Source organism: Delphinapterus leucas, chromosome 19 (genome assembly GCF_059928025.1).
Source record: "Delphinapterus leucas isolate spDelLeu-1000000601 "Yukka" chromosome 19, BTC_Dleu_Yukka2, whole genome shotgun sequence".
Lineage (NCBI taxonomy): Eukaryota > Metazoa > Chordata > Mammalia > Artiodactyla > Monodontidae > Delphinapterus > Delphinapterus leucas.
In genome coordinates this window covers 30,841,670-30,868,620 of record NC_143147.1, presented here as the reverse complement: position 1 = coordinate 30,868,620, position 26,951 = coordinate 30,841,670, and the positions used below count along the sequence as shown (strand labels likewise).

The following is a 26,951-nucleotide window of genomic DNA, read 5'->3' as shown; positions in this document are numbered from 1 at the left end:
CGGAGCCTGGGTCCGGGCCAGGCACCCCGGGGGCGTCTGGGGTGCGGCTGCCTTCCAGGGCCGCCTTCTGGCCGCCTGGCGGGCCGGGCCGGCGGGGAGCGCCCCCTCCGGCGCGCGCGCCGTGGTGGGAGGGGCCTGAGGAGGCGGGGCCTGCAGCGGGGCCCCGGCGCGGGCGGAGCCGGCGGCCACCGCCCGCGGGCGAGTTAAAGGAGAAGGCGGAGCGGGAGGCAAAAAGCCTACAGCACCCGGTATTCCCAGGCGGTGTCCCATCCAAGTACTAACCAGGCCCGACCCTGCTTAGCTTCCGAGATCAAACGAGATCGGGCGCGTTCAGGGTGGTATGGCCGTAGACGGGGGCGGGGAAGGCGGGCTGCCTCTTGAGGCCCAGTTTCGCTGGCGCTTGCGCCTCACCGCCAGCCTGGCGGTCAGCCCGCCCCGGCAGGACCCCGTCAACCGCCCAGGCAGGGGGAACGGAGGTCTCGGGTATCGGGCGGTGGCGGAGGGTTTGACCCCCCCCCCCTCCCAGCCGAGGGCGGGCGCGACCCAGCAAAGCCTTCGGCGCTTGGCGCCCCGCCCGAGTTCCCGCACGTCGCTCACAGGGACGTGGCCCCGGAGGCTTCAGGGCCCGGGGCCCGCGGTCCCTTGGGCATCGCCCCTGCCCGCCCACGCGGCGCTAGGCACAGCCGAGCCGCAGCCCGGGCCGGCCATCCTGCCGACAGCAGCTGGCCCGAAGCCACTGGGGGCCGCCATCGTGTCGCCACGGCCCCTCAGCCCCGGCCAGGCCACCCTTGCCCGCACACCGCCCGCCGAGCTCAGGAGCCCGGCCCTGGTGGCCGGCAGGCCCGGGGACGCGGCCCCTGCCCTCGATCCCGCTCCCGCACCCGGCCGCGGCGACACGGCGGAGGCGGGGCTTTTGCCGGAGGGAGCTGTGGAGTGACACACCGGCACACAGGTGGCGGCACCGAGGCTGGGCGCCAGTGGGGGCGGCCAGGTGCAGGTCGAGGGGCTCGCTGGCCGAAAGGACGGCAACCGGGCCCGCGGCGGATTCTGGGTCCGGGCCAGCCACCCCGGGATCTTCTGGGGTGCGGCTGCCTTCCAGGGCCGCCTTCTGGCCGCCCGGCCGGCCGGGCCGGCGGGCAGCGCCCCTTCCGGCGCGCGCGCGCGCGCCATGGTGGGAGGGTCCTGACGAAGTGGGGCCTGCAGCGGGTCCCGGCGCGGGCGGAGCCGGCGGCCACCGCCCGCGGGCGAGTGAAGGAGAAGGCGGAGCGGGAGGCAAAACGCCTACAGCACCCGGTATTCCCAGGCGGTCTCCCATCCAAGTACTAACCAGACCCGACCCTGCTTAGCTTCCGAGATCAGACGAGATCGGGCGCGTTCAGGGTGGTATGGCCGTAGACGGGGGCGGGGACGGCGGGCTGCCTCTTGAGGCCCACTTTCGCTGGCGCTTGCGCCTCACCGCCAGCCTGGCGGTCAGCCCGCCCCGGCAGGACCCCGTCGCCCGCCCAGGCAGGGGGAACGGAGGTCTCGGGTACCGGGCGGTGGCGGAGGCGGAGGGTTTGGCCACCCCCTCCCAGCCGAGGGCGGGCGTGACCCAGCGAACCCTTCGGCGCTTGGCGCCCCGCCCAAGATCCGGCCCGTCGCTCACAGGGACGTGGCCCCGGAGGCTTCAGGGCCCGGGGCCCGCGGCCCCTTGGGCATCGCCCCTGCCCGCCCACGCGGCGCTAGGCGCCGCCCAGCCGCAGTCCGGGCCGGCCCTCCTGCCCGACAGCAGCTGGCCCGAAGCCAGTGGGAGCCACCATCGTGTCGCCACGGCCCCTCAGCCCCGGCGAGGCCACCCTTGCCCGCACACCACCCGCCGAGCTCAGGAGCCCGCCCCTGGCGGCCGGCAGGCCCGGGGAAGCGGCCCCTGCCCTCGATCCCGCTCCCGCACCCGGCCGCGGCGGCGACACGGCGGGGGGCGGGGCTTTTGCCGGAGGGAGCTGTGGAGGGACACACCCACCGGCACACAGGTGGCGGCACCGGGGCGGGGCGCCGGTGGGGGCGGCCAGGTGCAGGTCGAGGGGCTCGCTGGCCGAAGGGACGGCAACCGGGCCCGCGGCGGAGCCTGGGTCCGGGCCAGGCACCCCGGGGGCGTCTGGGGTGCGGCTGCCTTCCAGGGCCGCCTTCTGGCCGCCTGGCGGGCCGGGCCGGCGGGGAGCGCCCCCTCCGGCGCGCGCGCCGTGGTGGGAGGGGCCTGAGGAGGCGGGGCCTGCAGCGGGGCCCCGGCGCGGGCGGAGCCGGCGGCCACCGCCCGCGGGCGAGTTAAAGGAGAAGGCGGAGCGGGAGGCAAAAAGCCTACAGCACCCGGTATTCCCAGGCGGTCTCCCATCCAAGTACTAACCAGGCCCGACCCTGCTTAGCTTCCGAGATCAGACGAGATCGGGCGCGTTCAGGGTGGTATGGCCGTAGACGGGGGCGGGGACGGCGGGCTGCCTCTTGAGGCCCACTTTCGCTGGCGCTTGCGCCTCACCGCCAGCCTGGCGGTCAGCCCGCCCCGGCAGGACCCCGTCGCCCGCCCAGGCAGGGGGAACGGAGGTCTCGGGTACCGGGCGGTGGCGGAGGCGGAGGGTTTGGCCACCCCCTCCCAGCCGAGGGCGGGCGTGACCCAGCGAACCCTTCGGCGCTTGGCGCCCCGCCCAAGATCCGGCCCGTCGCTCACAGGGACGTGGCCCCGGAGGCTTCAGGGCCCGGGGCCCGCGGCCCCTTGGGCATCGCCCCTGCCCGCCCACGCGGCGCTAGGCGCCGCCCAGCCGCAGTCCGGGCCGGCCCTCCTGCCCGACAGCAGCTGGCCCGAAGCCAGTGGGAGCCACCATCGTGTCGCCACGGCCCCTCAGCCCCGGCGAGGCCACCCTTGCCCGCACACCACCCGCCGAGCTCAGGAGCCCGACCCTGGCGGCCGGCAGGCCCGGGGAAGCGGCCCCTGCCCTCGATCCCGCTCCCGCACCCGGCCGCGGCGGCGACACGGCGGGGGGCGGGGCTTTTGCCGGAGGGAGCTGTGGAGGGACACACCCACCGGCACACAGGTGGCGGCACCGGGGCGGGGCGCCGGTGGGGGCGGCCAGGTGCAGGTCGAGGGGCTCGCTGGCCGAAGGGACGGCAACCGGGCCCGCGGCGGAGCCTGGGTCCGGGCCAGGCACCCCGGGGGCGTCTGGGGTGCGGCTGCCTTCCAGGGCCGCCTTCTGGCCGCCTGGCGGGCCGGGCCGGCGGGGAGCGCCCCCTCCGGCGCGCGCGCCGTGGTGGGAGGGGCCTGAGGAGGCGGGTTCTGCAGCGGGGCCCCGGCGCGGGCGGAGCCGGCGGCCACCGCCCGCGGGCGAGTTAAAGGAGAAGGCGGAGCGGGAGGCAAAAAGCCTACAGCACCCGGTATTCCCAGGCGGTCTCCCATCCAAGTACTAACCAGGCCCGACCCTGTTTAGCTTCCGAGATCAGACGAGATCGGGCGCGTTCAGGGTGGTATGGCCGTAGACGGGGGCGGGGACGGCGGGCTGCCTCTTGAGGCCCACTTTCGCTGGCGCTTGCGCCTCACCGCCAGCCTGGCGGTCAGCCCGCCCCGGCAGGACCCCGTCGCCCGCCCAGGCAGGGGGAACGGAGGTCTCGGGTACCGGGCGGTGGCGGAGGCGGAGGGTTTGGCCACCCCCTCCCAGCCGAGGGCGGGCGTGACCCAGCGAACCCTTCGGCGCTTGGCGCCCCGCCCAAGATCCGGCCCGTCGCTCACAGGGACGTGGCCCCGGAGGCTTCAGGGCCCGGGGCCCGCGGCCCCTTGGGCATCGCCCCTGCCCGCCCACGCGGCGCTAGGCGCCGCCCAGCCGCAGTCCGGGCCGGCCCTCCTGCCCGACAGCAGCTGGCCCGAAGCCAGTGGGAGCCACCATCGTGTCGCCACGGCCCCTCAGCCCCGGCGAGGCCACCCTTGCCCGCACACCACCCGCCGAGCTCAGGAGCCCGACCCTGGCGGCCGGCAGGCCCGGGGAAGCGGCCCCTGCCCTCGATCCCGCTCCCGCACCCGGCCGCGGCGGCGACACGGCGGGGGGCGGGGCTTTTGCCGGAGGGAGCTGTGGAGGGACACACCCACCGGCACACAGGTGGCGGCACCGGGGCGGGGCGCCGGTGGGGGCGGCCAGGTGCAGGTCGAGGGGCTCGCTGGCCGAAGGGACGGCAACCGGGCCCGCGGCGGAGCCTGGGTCCGGGCCAGGCACCCCGGGGGCGTCTGGGGTGCGGCTGCCTTCCAGGGCCGCCTTCTGGCCGCCTGGCGGGCCGGGCCGGCGGGGAGCGCCCCCTCCGGCGCGCGCGCCGTGGTGGGAGGGGCCTGAGGAGGCGGGGCCTGCAGCGGGGCCCCGGCGCGGGCGGAGCCGGCGGCCACCGCCCGCGGGCGAGTTAAAGGAGAAGGCGGAGCGGGAGGCAAAAAGCCTACAGCACCCGGTATTCCCAGGCGGTCTCCCATCCAAGTACTAACCAGACCCGACCCTGCTTAGCTTCCGAGATCAGACGAGATCGGGCGCGTTCAGGGTGGTATGGCCGTAGACGGGGGCGGGGACGGCGGGCTGCCTCTTGAGGCCCACTTTCGCTGGCGCTTGCGCCTCACCGCCAGCCTGGCGGTCAGCCCGCCCCGGCAGGACCCCGTCGCCCGCCCAGGCAGGGGGAACGGAGGTCTCGGGTACCGGGCGGTGGCGGAGGCGGAGGGTTTGGCCACCCCCTCCCAGCCGAGGGCGGGCGTGAGCCAGCGAACCCTTCGGCGCTTGGCGCCCCGCCCAAGATCCGGCCCGTGGCTCACAGGGACGTGGCCCCGGAGGCTTCAGGGCCCGGGGACCGCGGCCCCTTGGGCATCGCCCCTGCCCGCCCACGCGGCGCTAGGCGCCGCCCAGCCGCAGTCCGGGCCGGCCCTCCTGCCCGACAGCAGCTGGCCCGAAGCCAGTGGGAGCCACCATCGTGTCGCCACGGCCCCTCAGCCCCGGCGAGGCCACCCTTGCCCGCACACCACCCGCCGAGCTCAGGAGCCCGCCCCTGGCGGCCGGCAGGCCCGGGGAAGCGGCCCCTGCCCTCGATCCCGCTCCCGCACCCGGCCGCGGCGGCGACACGGCGGGGGGCGGGGCTTTTGCCGGAGGGAGCTGTGGAGGGACACACCCACCGGCACACAGGTGGCGGCACCGGGGCGGGGCGCCGGTGGGGGCGGCCAGGTGCAGGTCGAGGGGCTCGCTGGCCGAAGGGACGGCAACCGGGCCCGCGGCGGAGCCTGGGTCCGGGCCAGGCACCCCGGGGGCGTCTGGGGTGCGGCTGCCTTCCAGGGCCGCCTTCTGGCCGCCTGGCGGGCCGGGCCGGCGGGGAGCGCCCCCTCCGGCGCGCGCGCCGTGGTGGGAGGGGCCTGAGGAGGCGGGGCCTGCAGCGGGGCCCCGGCGCGGCCGGAGGCGGCGGCCACCGCCCGCGGGCGAGTTAAAGGAGAAGGCGGAGCGGGAGGCAAAAAGCCTACAGCACCCGGTATTCCCAGGCGGTCTCCCATCCAAGTACTAACCAGGCCCGACCCTGCTTAGCTTCCGAGATCAGACGAGATCGGGCGCGTTCAGGGTGGTATGGCCGTAGACGGGGGCGGGGACGGCGGGCTGCCTCTTGAGGCCCACTTTCGCTGGCGCTTGCGCCTCACCGCCAGCCTGGCGGTCAGCCCGCCCCGGCAGGACCCCGTCGCCCGCCCAGGCAGGGGGAACGGAGGTCTCGGGTACCGGGCGGTGGCGGAGGCGGAGGGTTTGGCCACCCCCTCCCAGCCGAGGGCGGGCGTGACCCAGCGAACCCTTCGGCGCTTGGCGCCCCGCCCAAGATCCGGCCCGTGGCTCACAGGGACGTGGCCCCGGAGGCTTCAGGGCCCGGGGCCCGCGGTCCCTTGGGCATCGCCCCTGCCCGCCCACGCGGCGCTAGGCGCCGCCCAGCCGCAGCCCGGGCCGGCCCTCCTGCCCGACAGCAGCTGGCCCGAAGCCACTGGGAGCCACCATCGTGTCGCCACGGCCCCTCAGCCCCGGCGAGGCCACCCTTGCCCGCACACCACCCGCCGAGCTCAGGAGCCCGACCCTGGCGGCCGGCAGGCCCGGGGAAGCGGCCCCTGCCCTCGATCCCGCTCCCGCACCCGGCCGCGGCGGCGACACGGCGGGGGGCGGGGCTTTTGCCGGAGGGAGCTGTGGAGGGACACACCCACCGGCACACAGGTGGCGGCACCGGGGCGGGGCGCCGGTGGGGGCGGCCAGGTGCAGGTCGAGGGGCTCGCTGGCCGAAGGGACGGCAACCGGGCCCGCGGCGGAGCCTGGGTCCGGGCCAGGCACCCCGGGGGCGTCTGGGGTGCGGCTGCCTTCCAGGGCCGCCTTCTGGCCGCCTGGCGGGCCGGGCCGGCGGGGAGCGCCCCCTCCGGCGCGCGCGCCGTGGTGGGAGGGGCCTGAGGAGGCGGGGCCTGCAGCGGGGCCCCGGCGCGGGCGGAGCCGGCGGCCACCGCCCGCGGGCGAGTTAAAGGAGAAGGCGGAGCGGGAGGCAAAAAGCCTACAGCACCCGGTATTCCCAGGCGGTCTCCCATCCAAGTACTAACCAGACCCGACCCTGCTTAGCTTCCGAGATCAGACGAGATCGGGCGCGTTCAGGGTGGTATGGCCGTAGACGGGGGCGGGGACGGCGGGCTGCCTCTTGAGGCCCACTTTCGCTGGCGCTTGCGCCTCACCGCCAGCCTGGCGGTCAGCCCGCCCCGGCAGGACCCCGTCGCCCGCCCAGGCAGGGGGAACGGAGGTCTCGGGTACCGGGCGGTGGCGGAGGCGGAGGGTTTGGCCACCCCCTCCCAGCCGAGGGCGGGCGTGACCCAGCGAACCCTTCGGCGCTTGGCGCCCCGCCCAAGATCCGGCCCGTCGCTCACAGGGACGTGGCCCCGGAGGCTTCAGGGCCCGGGGCCCGCGGCCCCTTGGGCATCGCCCCTGCCCGCCCACGCGGCGCTAGGCGCCGCCCAGCCGCAGTCCGGGCCGGCCCTCCTGCCCGACAGCAGCTGGCCCGAAGCCAGTGGGAGCCACCATCGTGTCGCCACGGCCCCTCAGCCCCGGCGAGGCCACCCTTGCCCGCACACCACCCGCCGAGCTCAGGAGCCCGACCCTGGCGGCCGGCAGGCCCGGGGAAGCGGCCCCTGCCCTCGATCCCGCTCCCGCACCCGGCCGCGGCGGCGACACGGCGGGGGGCGGGGCTTTTGCCGGAGGGAGCTGTGGAGGGACACACCCACCGGCACACAGGTGGCGGCACCGGGGCGGGGCGCCGGTGGGGGCGGCCAGGTGCAGGTCGAGGGGCTCGCTGGCCGAAGGGACGGCAACCGGGCCCGCGGCGGAGCCTGGGTCCGGGCCAGGCACCCCGGGGGCGTCTGGGGTGCGGCTGCCTTCCAGGGCCGCCTTCTGGCCGCCTGGCGGGCCGGGCCGGCGGGGAGCGCCCCCTCCGGCGCGCGCGCCGTGGTGGGAGGGGCCTGAGGAGGCGGGTTCTGCAGCGGGGCCCCGGCGCGGGCGGAGCCGGCGGCCACCGCCCGCGGGCGAGTTAAAGGAGAAGGCGGAGCGGGAGGCAAAAAGCCTACAGCACCCGGTATTCCCAGGCGGTCTCCCATCCAAGAACTAACCAGGCCCGACCCTGTTTAGCTTCCGAGATCAGACGAGATCGGGCGCGTTCAGGGTGGTATGGCCGTAGACGGGGGCGGGGACGGCGGGCTGCCTCTTGAGGCCCACTTTCGCTGGCGCTTGCGCCTCACCGCCAGCCTGGCGGTCAGCCCGCCCCGGCAGGACCCCGTCGCCCGCCCAGGCAGGGGGAACGGAGGTCTCGGGTACCGGGCGGTGGCGGAGGCGGAGGGTTTGGCCACCCCCTCCCAGCCGAGGGCGGGCGTGAGCCAGCGAACCCTTCGGCGCTTGGCGCCCCGCCCAAGATCCGGCCCGTCGCTCACAGGGACGTGGCCCCGGAGGCTTCAGGGCCCGGGGCCCGCGGTCCCTTGGGCATCGCCCCTGCCCGCCCACGCGGCGCTAGGCGCCGCCCAGCCGCAGCCCGGGCCGGCCCTCCTGCCCGACAGCAGCTGGCCCGAAGCCACTGGGAGCCACCATCGTGTCGCCACGGCCCCTCAGCCCCGGCGAGGCCACCCTTGCCCGCACACCACCCGCCGAGCTCAGGAGCCCGACCCTGGCGGCCGGCAGGCCCGGGGAAGCGGCCCCTGCCCTCGATCCCGCTCCCGCACCCGGCCGCGGCGGCGACACGGCGGGGGGCGGGGCTTTTGCCGGAGGGAGCTGTGGAGGGACACACCCACCGGCACACAGGTGGCGGCACCGGGGCGGGGCGCCGGTGGGGGCGGCCAGGTGCAGGTCGAGGGGCTCGCTGGCCGAAGGGACGGCAACCGGGCCCGCGGCGGAGCCTGGGTCCGGGCCAGGCACCCCGGGGGCGTCTGGGGTGCGGCTGCCTTCCAGGGCCGCCTTCTGGCCGCCTGGCGGGCCGGGCCGGCGGGGAGCGCCCCCTCCGGCGCGCGCGCCGTGGTGGGAGGGGCCTGAGGAGGCGGGGCCTGCAGCGGGGCCCCGGCGCGGGCGGAGCCGGCGGCCACCGCCCGCGGGCGAGTTAAAGGAGAAGGCGGAGCGGGAGGCAAAAAGCCTACAGCACCCGGTATTCCCAGGCGGTGTCCCATCCAAGTACTAACCAGGCCCGACCCTGCTTAGCTTCCGAGATCAGACGAGATCGGGCGCGTTCAGGGTGGTATGGCCGTAGACGGGGGCGGGGACGGCGGGCTGCCTCTTGAGGCCCACTTTCGCTGGCGCTTGCGCCTCACCGCCAGCCTGGCGGTCAGCCCGCCCCGGCAGGACCCCGTCGCCCGCCCAGGCAGGGGGAACGGAGGTCTCGGGTACCGGGCGGTGGCGGAGGCGGAGGGTTTGGCCACCCCCTCCCAGCCGAGGGCGGGCGTGAGCCAGCGAACCCTTCGGCGCTTGGCGCCCCGCCCAAGATCCGGCCCGTCGCTCACAGGGACGTGGCCCCGGAGGCTTCAGGGCCCGGGGCCCGCGGTCCCTTGGGCATCGCCCCTGCCCGCCCACGCGGCGCTAGGCGCCGCCCAGCCGCAGCCCGGGCCGGCCCTCCTGCCCGACAGCAGCTGGCCCGAAGCCACTGGGAGCCACCATCGTGTCGCCACGGCCCCTCAGCCCCGGCGAGGCCACCCTTGCCCGCACACCACCCGCCGAGCTCAGGAGCCCGCCCCTGGCGGCCGGCAGGCCCGGGGAAGCGGCCCCTGCCCTCGATCCCGCTCCCGCACCCGGCCGCGGCGGCGACACGGCGGGGGGCGGGGCTTTTGCCGGAGGGAGCTGTGGAGGGACACACCCACCGGCACACAGGTGGCGGCACCGGGGCGGGGCGCCGGTGGGGGCGGCCAGGTGCAGGTCGAGGGGCTCGCTGGCCGAAGGGACGGCAACCGGGCCCGCGGCGGAGCCTGGGTCCGGGCCAGGCACCCCGGGGGCGTCTGGGGTGCGGCTGCCTTCCAGGGCCGCCTTCTGGCCGCCTGGCGGGCCGGGCCGGCGGGGAGCGCCCCCTCCGGCGCGCGCGCCGTGGTGGGAGGGGCCTGAGGAGGCGGGGCCTGCAGCGGGGCCCCGGCGCGGGCGGAGCCGGCGGCCACCGCCCGCGGGCGAGTTAAAGGAGAAGGCGGAGCGGGAGGCAAAAAGCCTACAGCACCCGGTATTCCCAGGCGGTGTCCCATCCAAGTACTAACCAGGCCCGACCCTGCTTAGCTTCCGAGATCAGACGAGATCGGGCGCGTTCAGGGTGGTATGGCCGTAGACGGGGGCGGGGACGGCGGGCTGCCTCTTGAGGCCCACTTTCGCTGGCGCTTGCGCCTCACCGCCAGCCTGGCGGTCAGCCCGCCCCGGCAGGACCCCGTCGCCCGCCCAGGCAGGGGGAACGGAGGTCTCGGGTACCGGGCGGTGGCGGAGGCGGAGGGTTTGGCCACCCCCTCCCAGCCGAGGGCGGGCGTGAGCCAGCGAACCCTTCGGCGCTTGGCGCCCCGCCCAAGATCCGGCCCGTCGCTCACAGGGACGTGGCCCCGGAGGCTTCAGGGCCCGGGGCCCGCGGTCCCTTGGGCATCGCCCCTGCCCGCCCACGCGGCGCTAGGCGCCGCCCAGCCGCAGCCCGGGCCGGCCCTCCTGCCCGACAGCAGCTGGCCCGAAGCCACTGGGAGCCACCATCGTGTCGCCACGGCCCCTCAGCCCCGGCGAGGCCACCCTTGCCCGCACACCACCCGCCGAGCTCAGGAGCCCGCCCCTGGCGGCCGGCAGGCCCGGGGAAGCGGCCCCTGCCCTCGATCCCGCTCCCGCACCCGGCCGCGGCGGCGACACGGCGGGGGGCGGGGCTTTTGCCGGAGGGAGCTGTGGAGGGACACACCCACCGGCACACAGGTGGCGGCACCGGGGCGGGGCGCCGGTGGGGGCGGCCAGGTGCAGGTCGAGGGGCTCGCTGGCCGAAGGGACGGCAACCGGGCCCGCGGCGGAGCCTGGGTCCGGGCCAGGCACCCCGGGGGCGTCTGGGGTGCGGCTGCCTTCCAGGGCCGCCTTCTGGCCGCCTGGCGGGCCGGGCCGGCGGGGAGCGCCCCCTCCGGCGCGCGCGCCGTGGTGGGAGGGGCCTGAGGAGGCGGGGCCTGCAGCGGGGCCCCGGCGCGGGCGGAGCCGGCGGCCACCGCCCGCGGGCGAGTTAAAGGAGAAGGCGGAGCGGGAGGCAAAAAGCCTACAGCACCCGGTATTCCCAGGCGGTCTCCCATCCAAGTACTAACCAGGCCCGACCCTGCTTAGCTTCCGAGATCAGACGAGATCGGGCGCGTTCAGGGTGGTATGGCCGTAGACGGGGGCGGGGACGGCGGGCTGCCTCTTGAGGCCCACTTTCGCTGGCGCTTGCGCCTCACCGCCAGCCTGACGGTCAGCCCGCCCCGGCAGGACCCCGTCGCCCGCCCAGGCAGGGGGAACGGAGGTCTCGGGTACCGGGCGGTGGCGGAGGCGGAGGGTTTGGCCACCCCCTCCCAGCCGAGGGCGGGCGTGACCCAGCGAACCCTTCGGCGCTTGGCGCCCCGCCCAAGATCCGGCCCGTCGCTCACAGGGACGTGGCCCCGGAGGCTTCAGGGCCCGGGGCCCGCGGCCCCTTGGGCATCGCCCCTGCCCGCCCACGCGGCGCTAGGCGCCGCCCAGCCGCAGTCCGGGCCGGCCCTCCTGCCCGACAGCAGCTGGCCCGAAGCCAGTGGGAGCCACCATCGTGTCGCCACGGCCCCTCAGCCCCGGCGAGGCCACCCTTGCCCGCACACCACCCGCCGAGCTCAGGAGCCCGACCCTGGCGGCCGGCAGGCCCGGGGAAGCGGCCCCTGCCCTCGATCCCGCTCCCGCACCCGGCCGCGGCGGCGACACGGCGGGGGGCGGGGCTTTTGCCGGAGGGAGCTGTGGAGGGACACACCCACCGGCACACAGGTGGCGGCACCGGGGCGGGGCGCCGGTGGGGGCGGCCAGGTGCAGGTCGAGGGGCTCGCTGGCCGAAGGGACGGCAACCGGGCCCGCGGCGGAGCCTGGGTCCGGGCCAGGCACCCCGGGGGCGTCTGGGGTGCGGCTGCCTTCCAGGGCCGCCTTCTGGCCGCCTGGCGGGCCGGGCCGGCGGGGAGCGCCCCCTCCGGCGCGCGCGCCGTGGTGGGAGGGGCCTGAGGAGGCGGGTTCTGCAGCGGGGCCCCGGCGCGGGCGGAGCCGGCGGCCACCGCCCGCGGGCGAGTTAAAGGAGAAGGCGGAGCGGGAGGCAAAAAGCCTACAGCACCCGGTATTCCCAGGCGGTGTCCCATCCAAGTACTAACCAGACCCGACCCTGCTTAGCTTCCGAGATCAGACGAGATCGGGCGCGTTCAGGGTGGTATGGCCGTAGACGGGGGCGGGGACGGCGGGCTGCCTCTTGAGGCCCACTTTCGCTGGCGCTTGCGCCTCACCGCCAGCCTGGCGGTCAGCCCGCCCCGGCAGGACCCCGTCGCCCGCCCAGGCAGGGGGAACGGAGGTCTCGGGTACCGGGCGGTGGCGGAGGCGGAGGGTTTGGCCACCCCCTCCCAGCCGAGGGCGGGCGTGACCCAGCGAACCCTTCGGCGCTTGGCGCCCCGCCCAAGATCCGGCCCGTCGCTCACAGGGACGTGGCCCCGGAGGCTTCAGGGCCCGGGGCCCGCGGCCCCTTGGGCATCGCCCCTGCCCGCCCACGCGGCGCTAGGCGCCGCCCAGCCGCAGTCCGGGCCGGCCCTCCTGCCCGACAGCAGCTGGCCCGAAGCCAGTGGGAGCCACCATCGTGTCGCCACGGCCCCTCAGCCCCGGCGAGGCCACCCTTGCCCGCACACCACCCGCCGAGCTCAGGAGCCCGACCCTGGCGGCCGGCAGGCCCGGGGAAGCGGCCCCTGCCCTCGATCCCGCTCCCGCACCCGGCCGCGGCGGCGACACGGCGGGGGGCGGGGCTTTTGCCGGAGGGAGCTGTGGAGGGACACACCCACCGGCACACAGGTGGCGGCACCGGGGCGGGGCGCCGGTGGGGGCGGCCAGGTGCAGGTCGAGGGGCTCGCTGGCCGAAGGGACGGCAACCGGGCCCGCGGCGGAGCCTGGGTCCGGGCCAGGCACCCCGGGGGCGTCTGGGGTGCGGCTGCCTTCCAGGGCCGCCTTCTGGCCGCCTGGCGGGCCGGGCCGGCGGGGAGCGCCCCCTCCGGCGCGCGCGCCGTGGTGGGAGGGGCCTGAGGAGGCGGGGCCTGCAGCGGGGCCCCGGCGCGGGCGGAGCCGGCGGCCACCGCCCGCGGGCGAGTTAAAGGAGAAGGCGGAGCGGGAGGCAAAAAGCCTACAGCACCCGGTATTCCCAGGCGATCTCCCATCCAAGTACTAACCAGACCCGACCCTGCTTAGCTTCCGAGATCAGACGAGATCGGGCGCGTTCAGGGTGGTATGGCCGTAGACGGGGGCGGGGACGGCGGGCTGCCTCTTGAGGCCCACTTTCGCTGGCGCTTGCGCCTCACCGCCAGCCTGGCGGTCAGCCCGCCCCGGCAGGACCCCGTCGCCCGCCCAGGCAGGGGGAACGGAGGTCTCGGGTACCGGGCGGTGGCGGAGGCGGAGGGTTTGGCCACCCCCTCCCAGCCGAGGGCGGGCGTGACCCAGCGAACCCTTCGGCGCTTGGCGCCCCGCCCAAGATCCGGCCCGTCGCTCACAGGGACGTGGCCCCGGAGGCTTCAGGGCCCGGGGCCCGCGGCCCCTTGGGCATCGCCCCTGCCCGCCCACGCGGCGCTAGGCGCCGCCCAGCCGCAGTCCGGGCCGGCCCTCCTGCCCGACAGCAGCTGGCCCGAAGCCAGTGGGAGCCACCATCGTGTCGCCACGGCCCCTCAGCCCCGGCGAGGCCACCCTTGCCCGCACACCACCCGCCGAGCTCAGGAGCCCGACCCTGGCGGCCGGCAGGCCCGGGGAAGCGGCCCCTGCCCTCGATCCCGCTCCCGCACCCGGCCGCGGCGGCGACACGGCGGGGGGCGGGGCTTTTGCCGGAGGGAGCTGTGGAGGGACACACCCACCGGCACACAGGTGGCGGCACCGGGGCGGGGCGCCGGTGGGGGCGGCCAGGTGCAGGTCGAGGGGCTCGCTGGCCGAAGGGACGGCAACCGGGCCCGCGGCGGAGCCTGGGTCCGGGCCAGGCACCCCGGGGGCGTCTGGGGTGCGGCTGCCTTCCAGGGCCGCCTTCTGGCCGCCTGGCGGGCCGGGCCGGCGGGGAGCGCCCCCTCCGGCGCGCGCGCCGTGGTGGGAGGGGCCTGAGGAGGCGGGGCCTGCAGCGGGGCCCCGGCGCGGGCGGAGCCGGCGGCCACCGCCCGCGGGCGAGTTAAAGGAGAAGGCGGAGCGGGAGGCAAAAAGCCTACAGCACCCGGTATTCCCAGGCGATCTCCCATCCAAGTACTAACCAGACCCGACCCTGCTTAGCTTCCGAGATCAGACGAGATCGGGCGCGTTCAGGGTGGTATGGCCGTAGACGGGGGCGGGGACGGCGGGCTGCCTCTTGAGGCCCACTTTCGCTGGCGCTTGCGCCTCACCGCCAGCCTGGCGGTCAGCCCGCCCCGGCAGGACCCCGTCGCCCGCCCAGGCAGGGGGAACGGAGGTCTCGGGTACCGGGCGGTGGCGGAGGCGGAGGGTTTGGCCACCCCCTCCCAGCCGAGGGCGGGCGTGACCCAGCGAACCCTTCGGCGCTTGGCGCCCCGCCCAAGATCCGGCCCGTCGCTCACAGGGACGTGGCCCCGGAGGCTTCAGGGCCCGGGGCCCGCGGCCCCTTGGGCATCGCCCCTGCCCGCCCACGCGGCGCTAGGCGCCGCCCAGCCGCAGTCCGGGCCGGCCCTCCTGCCCGACAGCAGCTGGCCCGAAGCCAGTGGGAGCCACCATCGTGTCGCCACGGCCCCTCAGCCCCGGCGAGGCCACCCTTGCCCGCACACCACCCGCCGAGCTCAGGAGCCCGACCCTGGCGGCCGGCAGGCCCGGGGAAGCGGCCCCTGCCCTCGATCCCGCTCCCGCACCCGGCCGCGGCGGCGACACGGCGGGGGGCGGGGCTTTTGCCGGAGGGAGCTGTGGAGGGACACACCCACCGGCACACAGGTGGCGGCACCGGGGCGGGGCGCCGGTGGGGGCGGCCAGGTGCAGGTCGAGGGGCTCGCTGGCCGAAGGGACGGCAACCGGGCCCGCGGCGGAGCCTGGGTCCGGGCCAGGCACCCCGGGGGCGTCTGGGGTGCGGCTGCCTTCCAGGGCCGCCTTCTGGCCGCCTGGCGGGCCGGGCCGGCGGGGAGCGCCCCCTCCGGCGCGCGCGCCGTGGTGGGAGGGGCCTGAGGAGGCGGGTTCTGCAGCGGGGCCCCGGCGCGGGCGGAGCCGGCGGCCACCGCCCGCGGGCGAGTTAAAGGAGAAGGCGGAGCGGGAGGCAAAAAGCCTACAGCACCCGGTATTCCCAGGCGGTCTCCCATCCAAGAACTAACCAGGCCCGACCCTGTTTAGCTTCCGAGATCAGACGAGATCGGGCGCGTTCAGGGTGGTATGGCCGTAGACGGGGGCGGGGACGGCGGGCTGCCTCTTGAGGCCCACTTTCGCTGGCGCTTGCGCCTCACCGCCAGCCTGGCGGTCAGCCCGCCCCGGCAGGACCCCGTCGCCCGCCCAGGCAGGGGGAACGGAGGTCTCGGGTACCGGGCGGTGGCGGAGGCGGAGGGTTTGGCCACCCCCTCCCAGCCGAGGGCGGGCGTGAGCCAGCGAACCCTTCGGCGCTTGGCGCCCCGCCCAAGATCCGGCCCGTCGCTCACAGGGACGTGGCCCCGGAGGCTTCAGGGCCCGGGGCCCGCGGTCCCTTGGGCATCGCCCCTGCCCGCCCACGCGGCGCTAGGCGCCGCCCAGCCGCAGCCCGGGCCGGCCCTCCTGCCCGACAGCAGCTGGCCCGAAGCCACTGGGAGCCACCATCGTGTCGCCACGGCCCCTCAGCCCCGGCGAGGCCACCCTTGCCCGCACACCACCCGCCGAGCTCAGGAGCCCGCCCCTGGCGGCCGGCAGGCCCGGGGAAGCGGCCCCTGCCCTCGATCCCGCTCCCGCACCCGGCCGCGGCGGCGACACGGCGGGGGGCGGGGCTTTTGCCGGAGGGAGCTGTGGAGGGACACACCCACCGGCACACAGGTGGCGGCACCGGGGCGGGGCGCCGGTGGGGGCGGCCAGGTGCAGGTCGAGGGGCTCGCTGGCCGAAGGGACGGCAACCGGGCCCGCGGCGGAGCCTGGGTCCGGGCCAGGCACCCCGGGGGCGTCTGGGGTGCGGCTGCCTTCCAGGGCCGCCTTCTGGCCGCCTGGCGGGCCGGGCCGGCGGGGAGCGCCCCCTCCGGCGCGCGCGCCGTGGTGGGAGGGGCCTGAGGAGGCGGGGCCTGCAGCGGGGCCCCGGCGCGGGCGGAGCCGGCGGCCACCGCCCGCGGGCGAGTTAAAGGAGAAGGCGGAGCGGGAGGCACAAAGCCTACAGCACCCGGTATTCCCAGGCGGTGTCCCATCCAAGTACTAACCAGGCCCGACCCTGCTTAGCTTCCGAGATCAGACGAGATCGGGCGCGTTCAGGGTGGTATGGCCGTAGACGGGGGCGGGGACGGCGGGCTGCCTCTTGAGGCCCACTTTCGCTGGCGCTTGCGCCTCACCGCCAGCCTGGCGGTCAGCCCGCCCCGGCAGGACCCCGTCGCCCGCCCAGGCAGGGGGAACGGAGGTCTCGGGTACCGGGCGGTGGCGGAGGCGGAGGGTTTGGCCACCCCCTCCCAGCCGAGGGCGGGCGTGAGCCAGCGAACCCTTCGGCGCTTGGCGCCCCGCCCAAGATCCGGCCCGTCGCTCACAGGGACGTGGCCCCGGAGGCTTCCGGGCCCGGGGCCCGCGGTCCCTTGGGCATCGCCCCTGCCCGCCCACGCGGCGCTAGGCGCCGCCCAGCCGCAGCCCGGGCCGGCCCTCCTGCCCGACAGCAGCTGGCCCGAAGCCACTGGGAGCCACCATCGTGTCGCCACGGCCCCTCAGCCCCGGCGAGGCCACCCTTGCCCGCACACCACCCGCCGAGCTCAGGAGCCCGCCCCTGGCGGCCGGCAGGCCCGGGGAAGCGGCCCCTGCCCTCGATCCCGCTCCCGCACCCGGCCGCGGCGGCGACACGGCGGGGGGCGGGGCTTTTGCCGGAGGGAGCTGTGGAGGGACACACCCACCGGCACACAGGTGGCGGCACCGGGGCGGGGCGCCGGTGGGGGCGGCCAGGTGCAGGTCGAGGGGCTCGCTGGCCGAAGGGACGGCAACCGGGCCCGCGGCGGAGCCTGGGTCCGGGCCAGGCACCCCGGGGGCGTCTGGGGTGCGGCTGCCTTCCAGGGCCGCCTTCTGGCCGCCTGGCGGGCCGGGCCGGCGGGGAGCGCCCCCTCCGGCGCGCGCGCCGTGGTGGGAGGGGCCTGAGGAGGCGGGGCCTGCAGCGGGGCCCCGGCGCGGGCGGAGCCGGCGGCCACCGCCCGCGGGCGAGTTAAAGGAGAAGGCGGAGCGGGAGGCACAAAGCCTACAGCACCCGGTATTCCCAGGCGGTGTCCCATCCAAGTACTAACCAGGCCCGACCCTGCTTAGCTTCCGAGATCAGACGAGATCGGGCGCGTTCAGGGTGGTATGGCCGTAGACGGGGGCGGGGACGGCGGGCTGCCTCTTGAGGCCCACTTTCGCTGGCGCTTGCGCCTCACCGCCAGCCTGACGGTCAGCCCGCCCCGGCAGGACCCCGTCGCCCGCCCAGGCAGGGGGAACGGAGGTCTCGGGTACCGGGCGGTGGCGGAGGCGGAGGGTTTGGCCACCCCCTCCCAGCCGAGGGCGGGCGTGACCCAGCGAACCCTTCGGCGCTTGGCGCCCCGCCCAAGATCCGGCCCGTCGCTCACAGGGACGTGGCCCCGGAGGCTTCAGGGCCCGGGGCCCGCGGCCCCTTGGGCATCGCCCCTGCCCGCCCACGCGGCGCTAGGCGCCGCCCAGCCGCAGTCCGGGCCGGCCCTCCTGCCCGACAGCAGCTGGCCCGAAGCCAGTGGGAGCCACCATCGTGTCGCCACGGCCCCTCAGCCCCGGCGAGGCCACCCTTGCCCGCACACCACCCGCCGAGCTCAGGAGCCCGCCCCTGGCGGCCGGCAGGCCCGGGGAAGCGGCCCCTGCCCTCGATCCCGCTCCCGCACCCGGCCGCGGCGGCGACACGGCGGGGGGCGGGGCTTTTGCCGGAGGGAGCTGTGGAGGGACACACCCACCGGCACACAGGTGGCGGCACCGGGGCGGGGCGCCGGTGGGGGCGGCCAGGTGCAGGTCGAGGGGCTCGCTGGCCGAAGGGACGGCAACCGGGCCCGCGGCGGAGCCTGGGTCCGGGCCAGGCACCCCGGGGGCGTCTGGGGTGCGGCTGCCTTCCAGGGCCGCCTTCTGGCCGCCTGGCGGGCCGGGCCGGCGGGGAGCGCCCCCTCCGGCGCGCGCGCCGTGGTGGGAGGGGCCTGAGGAGGCGGGGCCTGCAGCGGGGCCCCGGCGCGGGCGGAGCCGGCGGCCACCGCCCGCGGGCGAGTTAAAGGAGAAGGCGGAGCGGGAGGCAAAAAGCCTACAGCACCCGGTATTCCCAGGCGGTCTCCCATCCAAGTACTAACCAGACCCGACCCTGCTTAGCTTCCGAGATCAGACGAGATCGGGCGCGTTCAGGGTGGTATGGCCGTAGACGGGGGCGGGGACGGCGGGCTGCCTCTTGAGGCCCACTTTCGCTGGCGCTTGCGCCTCACCGCCAGCCTGGCGGTCAGCCCGCCCCGGCAGGACCCCGTCGCCCGCCCAGGCAGGGGGAACGGAGGTCTCGGGTACCGGGCGGTGGCGGAGGCGGAGGGTTTGGCCACCCCCTCCCAGCCGAGGGCGGGCGTGACCCAGCGAACCCTTCGGCGCTTGGCGCCCCGCCCAAGATCCGGCCCGTCGCTCACAGGGACGTGGCCCCGGAGGCTTCAGGGCCCGGGGCCCGCGGCCCCTTGGGCATCGCCCCTGCCCGCCCACGCGGCGCTAGGCGCCGCCCAGCCGCAGTCCGGGCCGGCCCTCCTGCCCGACAGCAGCTGGCCCGAAGCCAGTGGGAGCCACCATCGTGTCGCCACGGCCCCTCAGCCCCGGCGAGGCCACCCTTGCCCGCACACCACCCGCCGAGCTCAGGAGCCCGACCCTGGCGGCCGGCAGGCCCGGGGAAGCGGCCCCTGCCCTCGATCCCGCTCCCGCACCCGGCCGCGGCGGCGACACGGCGGGGGGCGGGGCTTTTGCCGGAGGGAGCTGTGGAGGGACACACCCACCGGCACACAGGTGGCGGCACCGGGGCGGGGCGCCGGTGGGGGCGGCCAGGTGCAGGTCGAGGGGCTCGCTGGCCGAAGGGACGGCAACCGGGCCCGCGGCGGAGCCTGGGTCCGGGCCAGGCACCCCGGGGGCGTCTGGGGTGCGGCTGCCTTCCAGGGCCGCCTTCTGGCCGCCTGGCGGGCCGGGCCGGCGGGGAGCGCCCCCTCCGGCGCGCGCGCCGTGGTGGGAGGGGCCTGAGGAGGCGGGTTCTGCAGCGGGGCCCCGGCGCGGGCGGAGCCGGCGGCCACCGCCCGCGGGCGAGTTAAAGGAGAAGGCGGAGCGGGAGGCAAAAAGCCTACAGCACCCGGTATTCCCAGGCGGTCTCCCATCCAAGAACTAACCAGGCCCGACCCTGTTTAGCTTCCGAGATCAGACGAGATCGGGCGCGTTCAGGGTGGTATGGCCGTAGACGGGGGCGGGGACGGCGGGCTGCCTCTTGAGGCCCACTTTCGCTGGCGCTTGCGCCTCACCGCCAGCCTGGCGGTCAGCCCGCCCCGGCAGGACCCCGTCGCCCGCCCAGGCAGGGGGAACGGAGGTCTCGGGTACCGGGCGGTGGCGGAGGCGGAGGGTTTGGCCACCCCCTCCCAGCCGAGGGCGGGCGTGAGCCAGCGAACCCTTCGGCGCTTGGCGCCCCGCCCAAGATCCGGCCCGTCGCTCACAGGGACGTGGCCCCGGAGGCTTCAGGGCCCGGGGCCCGCGGTCCCTTGGGCATCGCCCCTGCCCGCCCACGCGGCGCTAGGCGCCGCCCAGCCGCAGCCCGGGCCGGCCCTCCTGCCCGACAGCAGCTGGCCCGAAGCCAGTGGGAGCCACCATCGTGTCGCCACGGCCCCTCAGCCCCGGCGAGGCCACCCTTGCCCGCACACCACCCGCCGAGCTCAGGAGCCCGCCCCTGGCGGCCGGCAGGCCCGGGGAAGCGGCCCCTGCCCTCGATCCCGCTCCCGCACCCGGCCGCGGCGGCGACACGGCGGGGGGCGGGGCTTTTGCCGGAGGGAGCTGTGGAGGGACACACCCACCGGCACACAGGTGGCGGCACCGGGGCGGGGCGCCGGTGGGGGCGGCCAGGTGCAGGTCGAGGGGCTCGCTGGCCGAAGGGACGGCAACCGGGCCCGCGGCGGAGCCTGGGTCCGGGCCAGGCACCCCGGGGGCGTCTGGGGTGCGGCTGCCTTCCAGGGCCGCCTTCTGGCCGCCTGGCGGGCCGGGCCGGCGGGGAGCGCCCCCTCCGGCGCGCGCGCCGTGGTGGGAGGGGCCTGAGGAGGCGGGGCCTGCAGCGGGGCCCCGGCGCGGGCGGAGCCGGCGGCCACCGCCCGCGGGCGAGTTAAAGGAGAAGGCGGAGCGGGAGGCAAAAAGCCTACAGCACCCGGTATTCCCAGGCGGTGTCCCATCCAAGTACTAACCAGGCCCGACCCTGCTTAGCTTCCGAGATCAAACGAGATCGGGCGCGTTCAGGGTGGTATGGCCGTAGACGGGGGCGGGGAAGGCGGGCTGCCTCTTGAGGCCCAGTTTCGCTGGCGCTTGCGCCTCACCGCCAGCCTGGCGGTCAGCCCGCCCCGGCAGGACCCCGTCAACCGCCCAGGCAGGGGGAACGGAGGTCTCGGGTATCGGGCGGTGGCGGAGGGTTTGACCCCCCCCCCCTCCCAGCCGAGGGCGGGCGCGACCCAGCAAAGCCTTCGGCGCTTGGCGCCCCGCCCGAGTTCCCGCACGTCGCTCACAGGGACGTGGCCCCGGAGGCTTCAGGGCCCGGGGCCCGCGGTCCCTTGGGCATCGCCCCTGCCCGCCCACGCGGCGCTAGGCACAGCCGAGCCGCAGCCCGGGCCGGCCATCCTGCCGACAGCAGCTGGCCCGAAGCCACTGGGGGCCGCCATCGTGTCGCCACGGCCCCTCAGCCCCGGCCAGGCCACCCTTGCCCGCACACCGCCCGCCGAGCTCAGGAGCCCGGCCCTGGTGGCCGGCAGGCCCGGGGACGCGGCCCCTGCCCTCGATCCCGCTCCCGCACCCGGCCGCGGCGACACGGCGGAGGCGGGGCTTTTGCCGGAGGGAGCTGTGGAGTGACACACCGGCACACAGGTGGCGGCACCGAGGCTGGGCGCCAGTGGGGGCGGCCAGGTGCAGGTCGAGGGGCTCGCTGGCCGAAAGGACGGCAACCGGGCCCGCGGCGGATTCTGGGTCCGGGCCAGCCACCCCGGGATCTTCTGGGGTGCGGCTGCCTTCCAGGGCCGCCTTCTGGCCGCCCGGCCGGCCGGGCCGGCGGGCAGCGCCCCTTCCGGCGCGCGCGCGCGCGCCATGGTGGGAGGGTCCTGACGAAGTGGGGCCTGCAGCGGGTCCCGGCGCGGGCGGAGCCGGCGGCCACCGCCCGCGGGCGAGTGAAGGAGAAGGCGGAGCGGGAGGCAAAACGCCTACAGCACCCGGTATTCCCAGGCGGTCTCCCATCCAAGTACTAACCAGACCCGACCCTGCTTAGCTTCCGAGATCAGACGAGATCGGGCGCGTTCAGGGTGGTATGGCCGTAGACGGGGGCGGGGACGGCGGGCTGCCTCTTGAGGCCCACTTTCGCTGGCGCTTGCGCCTCACCGCCAGCCTGGCGGTCAGCCCGCCCCGGCAGGACCCCGTCGCCCGCCCAGGCAGGGGGAACGGAGGTCTCGGGTACCGGGCGGTGGCGGAGGCGGAGGGTTTGGCCACCCCCTCCCAGCCGAGGGCGGGCGTGACCCAGCGAACCCTTCGGCGCTTGGCGCCCCGCCCAAGATCCGGCCCGTCGCTCACAGGGACGTGGCCCCGGAGGCTTCAGGGCCCGGGGCCCGCGGCCCCTTGGGCATCGCCCCTGCCCGCCCACGCGGCGCTAGGCGCCGCCCAGCCGCAGTCCGGGCCGGCCCTCCTGCCCGACAGCAGCTGGCCCGAAGCCAGTGGGAGCCACCATCGTGTCGCCACGGCCCCTCAGCCCCGGCGAGGCCACCCTTGCCCGCACACCACCCGCCGAGCTCAGGAGCCCGCCCCTGGCGGCCGGCAGGCCCGGGGAAGCGGCCCCTGCCCTCGATCCCGCTCCCGCACCCGGCCGCGGCGGCGACACGGCGGGGGGCGGGGCTTTTGCCGGAGGGAGCTGTGGAGGGACACACCCACCGGCACACAGGTGGCGGCACCGGGGCGGGGCGCCGGTGGGGGCGGCCAGGTGCAGGTCGAGGGGCTCGCTGGCCGAAGGGACGGCAACCGGGCCCGCGGCGGAGCCTGGGTCCGGGCCAGGCACCCCGGGGGCGTCTGGGGTGCGGCTGCCTTCCAGGGCCGCCTTCTGGCCGCCTGGCGGGCCGGGCCGGCGGGGAGCGCCCCCTCCGGCGCGCGCGCCGTGGTGGGAGGGGCCTGAGGAGGCGGGGCCTGCAGCGGGGCCCCGGCGCGGGCGGAGCCGGCGGCCACCGCCCGCGGGCGAGTTAAAGGAGAAGGCGGAGCGGGAGGCAAAAAGCCTACAGCACCCGGTATTCCCAGGCGGTCTCCCATCCAAGTACTAACCAGACCCGACCCTGCTTAGCTTCCGAGATCAGACGAGATCGGGCGCGTTCAGGGTGGTATGGCCGTAGACGGGGGCGGGGACGGCGGGCTGCCTCTTGAGGCCCACTTTCGCTGGCGCTTGCGCCTCACCGCCAGCCTGGCGGTCAGCCCGCCCCGGCAGGACCCCGTCGCCCGCCCAGGCAGGGGGAACGGAGGTCTCGGGTACCGGGCGGTGGCGGAGGCGGAGGGTTTGGCCACCCCCTCCCAGCCGAGGGCGGGCGTGACCCAGCGAACCCTTCGGCGCTTGGCGCCCCGCCCAAGATCCGGCCCGTCGCTCACAGGGACGTGGCCCCGGAGGCTTCAGGGCCCGGGGCCCGCGGCCCCTTGGGCATCGCCCCTGCCCGCCCACGCGGCGCTAGGCGCCGCCCAGCCGCAGTCCGGGCCGGCCCTCCTGCCCGACAGCAGCTGGCCCGAAGCCAGTGGGAGCCACCATCGTGTCGCCACGGCCCCTCAGCCCCGGCGAGGCCACCCTTGCCCGCACACCACCCGCCGAGCTCAGGAGCCCGACCCTGGCGGCCGGCAGGCCCGGGGAAGCGGCCCCTGCCCTCGATCCCGCTCCCGCACCCGGCCGCGGCGGCGACACGGCGGGGGGCGGGGCTTTTGCCGGAGGGAGCTGTGGAGGGACACACCCACCGGCACACAGGTGGCGGCACCGGGGCGGGGCGCCGGTGGGGGCGGCCAGGTGCAGGTCGAGGGGCTCGCTGGCCGAAGGGACGGCAACCGGGCCCGCGGCGGAGCCTGGGTCCGGGCCAGGCACCCCGGGGGCGTCTGGGGTGCGGCTGCCTTCCAGGGCCGCCTTCTGGCCGCCTGGCGGGCCGGGCCGGCGGGGAGCGCCCCCTCCGGCGCGCGCGCCGTGGTGGGAGGGGCCTGAGGAGGCGGGTTCTGCAGCGGGGCCCCGGCGCGGGCGGAGCCGGCGGCCACCGCCCGCGGGCGAGTTAAAGGAGAAGGCGGAGCGGGAGGCAAAAAGCCTACAGCACCCGGTATTCCCAGGCGGTCTCCCATCCAAGAACTAACCAGGCCCGACCCTGTTTAGCTTCCGAGATCAGACGAGATCGGGCGCGTTCAGGGTGGTATGGCCGTAGACGGGGGCGGGGACGGCGGGCTGCCTCTTGAGGCCCACTTTCGCTGGCGCTTGCGCCTCACCGCCAGCCTGGCGGTCAGCCCGCCCCGGCAGGACCCCGTCGCCCGCCCAGGCAGGGGGAACGGAGGTCTCGGGTACCGGGCGGTGGCGGAGGCGGAGGGTTTGGCCACCCCCTCCCAGCCGAGGGCGGGCGTGAGCCAGCGAACCCTTCGGCGCTTGGCGCCCCGCCCAAGATCCGGCCCGTCGCTCACAGGGACGTGGCCCCGGAGGCTTCAGGGCCCGGGGCCCGCGGTCCCTTGGGCATCGCCCCTGCCCGCCCACGCGGCGCTAGGCGCCGCCCAGCCGCAGCCCGGGCCGGCCCTCCTGCCCGACAGCAGCTGGCCCGAAGCCACTGGGAGCCACCATCGTGTCGCCACGGCCCCTCAGCCCCGGCGAGGCCACCCTTGCCCGCACACCACCCGCCGAGCTCAGGAGCCCGCCCCTGGCGGCCGGCAGGCCCGGGGAAGCGGCCCCTGCCCTCGATCCCGCTCCCGCACCCGGCCGCGGCGGCGACACGGCGGGGGGCGGGGCTTTTGCCGGAGGGAGCTGTGGAGGGACACACCCACCGGCACACAGGTGGCGGCACCGGGGCGGGGCGCCGGTGGGGGCGGCCAGGTGCAGGTCGAGGGGCTCGCTGGCCGAAGGGACGGCAACCGGGCCCGCGGCGGAGCCTGGGTCCGGGCCAGGCACCCCGGGGGCGTCTGGGGTGCGGCTGCCTTCCAGGGCCGCCTTCTGGCCGCCTGGCGGGCCGGGCCGGCGGGGAGCGCCCCCTCCGGCGCGCGCGCCGTGGTGGGAGGGGCCTGAGGAGGCGGGGCCTGCAGCGGGGCCCCGGCGCGGGCGGAGCCGGCGGCCACCGCCCGCGGGCGAGTTAAAGGAGAAGGCGGAGCGGGAGGCAAAAAGCCTACAGCACCCGGTATTCCCAGGCGGTGTCCCATCCAAGTACTAACCAGGCCCGACCCTGCTTAGCTTCCGAGATCAGACGAGATCGGGCGCGTTCAGGGTGGTATGGCCGTAGACGGGGGCGGGGACGGCGGGCTGCCTCTTGAGGCCCACTTTCGCTGGCGCTTGCGCCTCACCGCCAGCCTGGCGGTCAGCCCGCCCCGGCAGGACCCCGTCGCCCGCCCAGGCAGGGGGAACGGAGGTCTCGGGTACCGGGCGGTGGCGGAGGCGGAGGGTTTGGCCACCCCCTCCCAGCCGAGGGCGGGCGTGAGCCAGCGAACCCTTCGGCGCTTGGCGCCCCGCCCAAGATCCGGCCCGTCGCTCACAGGGACGTGGCCCCGGAGGCTTCAGGGCCCGGGGCCCGCGGTCCCTTGGGCATCGCCCCTGCCCGCCCACGCGGCGCTAGGCGCCGCCCAGCCGCAGCCCGGGCCGGCCCTCCTGCCCGACAGCAGCTGGCCCGAAGCCACTGGGAGCCACCATCGTGTCGCCACGGCCCCTCAGCCCCGGCGAGGCCACCCTTGCCCGCACACCACCCGCCGAGCTCAGGAGCCCGCCCCTGGCGGCCGGCAGGCCCGGGGAAGCGGCCCCTGCCCTCGATCCCGCTCCCGCACCCGGCCGCGGCGGCGACACGGCGGGGGGCGGGGCTTTTGCCGGAGGGAGCTGTGGAGGGACACACCCACCGGCACACAGGTGGCGGCACCGGGGCGGGGCGCCGGTGGGGGCGGCCAGGTGCAGGTCGAGGGGCTCGCTGGCCGAAGGGACGGCAACCGGGCCCGCGGCGGAGCCTGGGTCCGGGCCAGGCACCCCGGGGGCGTCTGGGGTGCGGCTGCCTTCCAGGGCCGCCTTCTGGCCGCCTGGCGGGCCGGGCCGGCGGGGAGCGCCCCCTCCGGCGCGCGCGCCGTGGTGGGAGGGGCCTGAGGAGGCGGGGCCTGCAGCGGGGCCCCGGCGCGGGCGGAGCCGGCGGCCACCGCCCGCGGGCGAGTTAAAGGAGAAGGCGGAGCGGGAGGCAAAAAGCCTACAGCACCCGGTATTCCCAGGCGGTGTCCCATCCAAGTACTAACCAGGCCCGACCCTGCTTAGCTTCCGAGATCAAACGAGATCGGGCGCGTTCAGGGTGGTATGGCCGTAGACGGGGGCGGGGAAGGCGGGCTGCCTCTTGAGGCCCAGTTTCGCTGGCGCTTGCGCCTCACCGCCAGCCTGGCGGTCAGCCCGCCCCGGCAGGACCCCGTCAACCGCCCAGGCAGGGGGAACGGAGGTCTCGGGTATCGGGCGGTGGCGGAGGGTTTGACCCCCCCCCCCTCCCAGCCGAGGGCGGGCGCGACCCAGCAAAGCCTTCGGCGCTTGGCGCCCCGCCCGAGTTCCCGCACGTCGCTCACAGGGACGTGGCCCCGGAGGCTTCAGGGCCCGGGGCCCGCGGTCCCTTGGGCATCGCCCCTGCCCGCCCACGCGGCGCTAGGCACAGCCGAGCCGCAGCCCGGGCCGGCCATCCTGCCGACAGCAGCTGGCCCGAAGCCACTGGGGGCCGCCATCGTGTCGCCACGGCCCCTCAGCCCCGGCCAGGCCACCCTTGCCCGCACACCGCCCGCCGAGCTCAGGAGCCCGGCCCTGGTGGCCGGCAGGCCCGGGGACGCGGCCCCTGCCCTCGATCCCGCTCCCGCACCCGGCCGCGGCGACACGGCGGAGGCGGGGCTTTTGCCGGAGGGAGCTGTGGAGTGACACACCGGCACACAGGTGGCGGCACCGAGGCTGGGCGCCAGTGGGGGCGGCCAGGTGCAGGTCGAGGGGCTCGCTGGCCGAAAGGACGGCAACCGGGCCCGCGGCGGATTCTGGGTCCGGGCCAGCCACCCCGGGATCTTCTGGGGTGCGGCTGCCTTCCAGGGCCGCCTTCTGGCCGCCCGGCCGGCCGGGCCGGCGGGCAGCGCCCCTTCCGGCGCGCGCGCGCGCGCCATGGTGGGAGGGTCCTGACGAAGTGGGGCCTGCAGCGGGTCCCGGCGCGGGCGGAGCCGGCGGCCACCGCCCGCGGGCGAGTGAAGGAGAAGGCGGAGCGGGAGGCAAAACGCCTACAGCACCCGGTATTCCCAGGCGGTCTCCCATCCAAGTACTAACCAGGCCCGACCCTGCTTAGCTTCCGAGATCAGACGAGATCGGGCGCTTTCAGGGTGGTATGGTTGTGTTGGAAAAAATAATAGTATTATTTTTTTGGAAGTTTTCAACTCATTAGTTACTGAAGCCTTTAATAATCTCCCATGGTGAGTTGTTTCAGAAAAGGTTATTTAGTGAGTGCTGGAAATTACTAGATTAAATCATGTAAAGTTGCTACTTGTATGGTCTAAAATTATCAAATATGAGGAATTTTATAAGATATAGCTAAAATGGCTTTTCCTGGAGAATTGGATCATACTAAGTGAGTTTCTTCTCTCTGTCAGGCATTTTAGTACCAAGGCGATCGAGTAAACAGCCATGCCGTAGTCTTT

At 76.5% G+C, this 26,951-nt stretch overlaps 25 non-coding genes and 1 pseudogene across 25 annotated transcripts; all 26 read right to left on the bottom strand.

Annotated features, from left to right (window-relative positions):
• Positions 1-233: 233 nt before the first annotated feature.
• LOC149746293 (5S ribosomal RNA) lies at positions 234-352 on the bottom strand. Its single transcript, XR_016389888.1, has one exon. It is a non-coding gene; the product is annotated as a 5S ribosomal RNA (ribosomal RNA).
• A 926-nt stretch (positions 353-1,278) lies between these two features.
• LOC149746292 (5S ribosomal RNA) lies at positions 1,279-1,397 on the bottom strand. Its single transcript, XR_016390144.1, has one exon. It is a non-coding gene; the product is annotated as a 5S ribosomal RNA (ribosomal RNA).
• Positions 1,398-2,331: 934 nt separating this feature from the next.
• LOC149746291 (5S ribosomal RNA) lies at positions 2,332-2,450 on the bottom strand. The gene has a single exon (XR_016389323.1). It is a non-coding gene; the product is annotated as a 5S ribosomal RNA (ribosomal RNA).
• A 934-nt stretch (positions 2,451-3,384) lies between these two features.
• On the bottom strand, positions 3,385-3,503 carry LOC149746290 (5S ribosomal RNA). The gene has a single exon (XR_016389649.1). It is a non-coding gene; the product is annotated as a 5S ribosomal RNA (ribosomal RNA).
• Positions 3,504-4,437: 934 nt separating this feature from the next.
• LOC149746289 (5S ribosomal RNA) lies at positions 4,438-4,556 on the bottom strand. The gene has a single exon (XR_016389912.1). It is a non-coding gene; the product is annotated as a 5S ribosomal RNA (ribosomal RNA).
• Positions 4,557-5,490: 934 nt separating this feature from the next.
• On the bottom strand, positions 5,491-5,609 carry LOC149746288 (5S ribosomal RNA). Its single transcript, XR_016389322.1, has one exon. It is a non-coding gene; the product is annotated as a 5S ribosomal RNA (ribosomal RNA).
• A 934-nt stretch (positions 5,610-6,543) lies between these two features.
• LOC149746287 (5S ribosomal RNA) lies at positions 6,544-6,662 on the bottom strand. Its single transcript, XR_016389911.1, has one exon. It is a non-coding gene; the product is annotated as a 5S ribosomal RNA (ribosomal RNA).
• A 934-nt stretch (positions 6,663-7,596) lies between these two features.
• LOC149746286 (5S ribosomal RNA) lies at positions 7,597-7,715 on the bottom strand. Its single transcript, XR_016390198.1, has one exon. It is a non-coding gene; the product is annotated as a 5S ribosomal RNA (ribosomal RNA).
• Positions 7,716-8,649: 934 nt separating this feature from the next.
• Positions 8,650-8,768, bottom strand: LOC149746285 (5S ribosomal RNA). The gene has a single exon (XR_016389672.1). It is a non-coding gene; the product is annotated as a 5S ribosomal RNA (ribosomal RNA).
• A 934-nt stretch (positions 8,769-9,702) lies between these two features.
• LOC149746284 (5S ribosomal RNA) lies at positions 9,703-9,821 on the bottom strand. The gene has a single exon (XR_016389671.1). It is a non-coding gene; the product is annotated as a 5S ribosomal RNA (ribosomal RNA).
• A 934-nt stretch (positions 9,822-10,755) lies between these two features.
• Positions 10,756-10,874, bottom strand: LOC149746283 (5S ribosomal RNA). Its single transcript, XR_016389321.1, has one exon. It is a non-coding gene; the product is annotated as a 5S ribosomal RNA (ribosomal RNA).
• A 934-nt stretch (positions 10,875-11,808) lies between these two features.
• Positions 11,809-11,927, bottom strand: LOC149746282 (5S ribosomal RNA). Its single transcript, XR_016390167.1, has one exon. It is a non-coding gene; the product is annotated as a 5S ribosomal RNA (ribosomal RNA).
• Positions 11,928-12,861: 934 nt separating this feature from the next.
• Positions 12,862-12,980, bottom strand: LOC149746281 (5S ribosomal RNA). The gene has a single exon (XR_016390234.1). It is a non-coding gene; the product is annotated as a 5S ribosomal RNA (ribosomal RNA).
• Positions 12,981-13,914: 934 nt separating this feature from the next.
• On the bottom strand, positions 13,915-14,033 carry LOC149746280 (5S ribosomal RNA). The gene has a single exon (XR_016390233.1). It is a non-coding gene; the product is annotated as a 5S ribosomal RNA (ribosomal RNA).
• Positions 14,034-14,967: 934 nt separating this feature from the next.
• On the bottom strand, positions 14,968-15,086 carry LOC149746279 (5S ribosomal RNA). The gene has a single exon (XR_016390197.1). It is a non-coding gene; the product is annotated as a 5S ribosomal RNA (ribosomal RNA).
• Positions 15,087-16,020: 934 nt separating this feature from the next.
• Positions 16,021-16,139, bottom strand: LOC149746278 (5S ribosomal RNA). Its single transcript, XR_016389670.1, has one exon. It is a non-coding gene; the product is annotated as a 5S ribosomal RNA (ribosomal RNA).
• A 934-nt stretch (positions 16,140-17,073) lies between these two features.
• LOC149746277 (5S ribosomal RNA) lies at positions 17,074-17,192 on the bottom strand. The gene has a single exon (XR_016389669.1). It is a non-coding gene; the product is annotated as a 5S ribosomal RNA (ribosomal RNA).
• Positions 17,193-18,126: 934 nt separating this feature from the next.
• On the bottom strand, positions 18,127-18,245 carry LOC149746276 (5S ribosomal RNA). Its single transcript, XR_016389910.1, has one exon. It is a non-coding gene; the product is annotated as a 5S ribosomal RNA (ribosomal RNA).
• Positions 18,246-19,179: 934 nt separating this feature from the next.
• LOC149746275 (5S ribosomal RNA) lies at positions 19,180-19,298 on the bottom strand. The gene has a single exon (XR_016390196.1). It is a non-coding gene; the product is annotated as a 5S ribosomal RNA (ribosomal RNA).
• Positions 19,299-20,232: 934 nt separating this feature from the next.
• Positions 20,233-20,351, bottom strand: LOC149746274 (5S ribosomal RNA). Its single transcript, XR_016389887.1, has one exon. It is a non-coding gene; the product is annotated as a 5S ribosomal RNA (ribosomal RNA).
• Positions 20,352-21,277: 926 nt separating this feature from the next.
• LOC149746273 (5S ribosomal RNA) lies at positions 21,278-21,396 on the bottom strand. The gene has a single exon (XR_016390143.1). It is a non-coding gene; the product is annotated as a 5S ribosomal RNA (ribosomal RNA).
• A 934-nt stretch (positions 21,397-22,330) lies between these two features.
• LOC149746272 (5S ribosomal RNA) lies at positions 22,331-22,449 on the bottom strand. Its single transcript, XR_016389909.1, has one exon. It is a non-coding gene; the product is annotated as a 5S ribosomal RNA (ribosomal RNA).
• A 934-nt stretch (positions 22,450-23,383) lies between these two features.
• Positions 23,384-23,502, bottom strand: LOC149746271 (5S ribosomal RNA). The gene has a single exon (XR_016390195.1). It is a non-coding gene; the product is annotated as a 5S ribosomal RNA (ribosomal RNA).
• Positions 23,503-24,436: 934 nt separating this feature from the next.
• On the bottom strand, positions 24,437-24,555 carry LOC149746270 (5S ribosomal RNA). The gene has a single exon (XR_016389668.1). It is a non-coding gene; the product is annotated as a 5S ribosomal RNA (ribosomal RNA).
• Positions 24,556-25,489: 934 nt separating this feature from the next.
• On the bottom strand, positions 25,490-25,608 carry LOC149746269 (5S ribosomal RNA). The gene has a single exon (XR_016389886.1). It is a non-coding gene; the product is annotated as a 5S ribosomal RNA (ribosomal RNA).
• Positions 25,609-26,535: 927 nt separating this feature from the next.
• Positions 26,536-26,653, bottom strand: LOC115803452 (5S ribosomal RNA; annotated as a pseudogene).
• Positions 26,654-26,951: the final 298 nt, after the last annotated feature.